A 2112-nucleotide genomic window follows, 5' to 3' on the forward strand; every position below is an offset into this window, starting at 1 on the left:
CATTCTTTCTTATCATGTCCCTTGCTTTGATTACAGGATGGAGTCTAGTACTTTACCTTCTGCCAGTACCACCTCCAGTCCGTCTTTGAGCGAGTCAGTGGCCCCTGCTGTTGCCACTAGCTCCACTTTAGTCACCACTGCAGCCCCAGTCTTCCTTGTTTGGCTGCAGGACGGTTTTACGCTCCGGCCCGGCTCACTGGGAGCTCGATTCGAGCTACTCCAGCCACCACTTCGCCACCACTTCTACACTGTGGCACACTCACCGGCAGACCTCACCGCCTTCGTAGTCGCTTTAGTTCCTTACGATCCCGAGAGCGGGCCGCTTTGCGTTCCAGAGACGGAGGCCGGGGTCGTAGACTAGTCAAAGCTACACCAGCTCCAGTTACTTCTACCTCCACCACAGCTAGCCCTTCCACAGCTGCTACCCCCGCTTCTGCTTCTACTTCAGCTGCCGACCCGCCTACTTCAGAGACAGTTACTGTCCGAGGGGACACTTCCCTGGACTCTCACCCGGACTACCCGCAGGTATTATTCGTCAATGCTTTACATCGCGATAAATTTTATAACCTGCTGAAGTGTGAACATATGCCTTCCCGATTTTTAGACAAATCGGCATTAGAGAAACTTGGCCTTTACGAGTCAATGTGTGATTTATTACGGGTCACGGGGATGCCTGGCCTCATTACCATGAGGGGCCACACCTTCTTAGAGCTGAGTCTCGAGTTTCTCAGCTCTTTTACCTTCTCCTCAGGGGCATACGCTACTGACCCCGACTGCTCGTCAGTCTCTTTCCGGTTATTTAATCGGACCTTTCAGATGCCCCTGGCTGAGTATGGTAGGTTGCTAGACCTTACCTCCTCGAGTGTGACGTCAGACTCTAGGAAGGTTTACAAACAGGTTTGGCGGTGCTTGGCCCAGACCCGCTTTCAGGAGCGAAAGCTCCACCAGGTCCACCATCCCCCCGTCCGTTATTTTCTCAGACTCATGGGGAGCTCTATTTTCGGCCGAAAAGAGCCGAAAAACATCACGAACCGCGAGCTCTCCATCCTGGGCGGTTACCTGAATGTCGACTGTGAGGGTCCTTTCACCTTCAACATTGCCTACCTCACCGCCCAGTACCTCCACGACCAGGGGAAGAAGGAGACGGGAACCATTGCCTGCGGTGGCATAGCCACCATTCTTGCCCATCGCCTTTTCTCCCCTTGGCCTCGTGACTTGCAGTACCTCCCGGGAGAGAGGTCACTGAGTCTGCCTGCCATGCTTGCTCAGCATTGGCTTACCCCAGACTACCAGACTTGGAAGATTGACGGCTCCTTGTCTGTTGACTTACCTTGCGCAGTCTCCCCGTCCCGAGCCCTTACCTATCGTGCCTAAGGGCCACCGTCTGCCTGCCTTGCCCTTACTTCACCTTCCGCCTCGTCCATCCCCGATGAGCCTGCCGCTAAAAAGCGGCGAGTTGAGACTGGAGAGGGGTCTACACCTGCAGGGAGTACCCAGCCTTCCACGGCTACTCCCGATCCGACCCCTACTCCCACTGTTACTACTACTCCTACTCCTGCCCCACCTCCCACTGACCAGACCCAGACCCAGACTCAGACTGAGCCGGTCTTTCCGGCTATTTTTAGACCACCTCCTCCCTTTGTAGCGCCCATGGTCCAGGACCAAGGAGGCGCATTCTGATCCTCGTTGATTGAGCTTCCAGAGCGTCAGGCTCGTATGGAGAGGGACTTAGCTTTGACACTACACCCTCTGTACGAGTACCACTTGCGGAGACACATATCGATCCCCGAGGGTTGGCCACACCCTTCCTTCTTCCGGTTCCCAGCTGAGGGGTACCCGGTGTCAGAGGACGAGGAGGAGAGCGAGGACCCAGAGGTGGCGGTGGAGAGAGCTCGCGCTGAGGAGCGGGAGAGGAGAGAGGAGGCGAGAGACCCGTTGTACCGGGGGGAGGGAGATGGAGATGGCGACGACGACGACGACGACGAGTAGCTACTGGTCTACTCACTTCCCGATTTTCGGGTTTGGTTTGGGAAGTTCGTGTTTTGTATGTTTTCTTAGGCCTGTTCTTTCTAGCTTATTTTCACCCATTTCGATTCAAATTTCACTCTATTC

The sequence above is a fragment of the Silene latifolia genome, unplaced genomic scaffold (assembly GCF_048544455.1).
Source record: "Silene latifolia isolate original U9 population unplaced genomic scaffold, ASM4854445v1 scaffold_70, whole genome shotgun sequence".
Classification (NCBI taxonomy): domain Eukaryota; kingdom Viridiplantae; phylum Streptophyta; class Magnoliopsida; order Caryophyllales; family Caryophyllaceae; genus Silene; species Silene latifolia.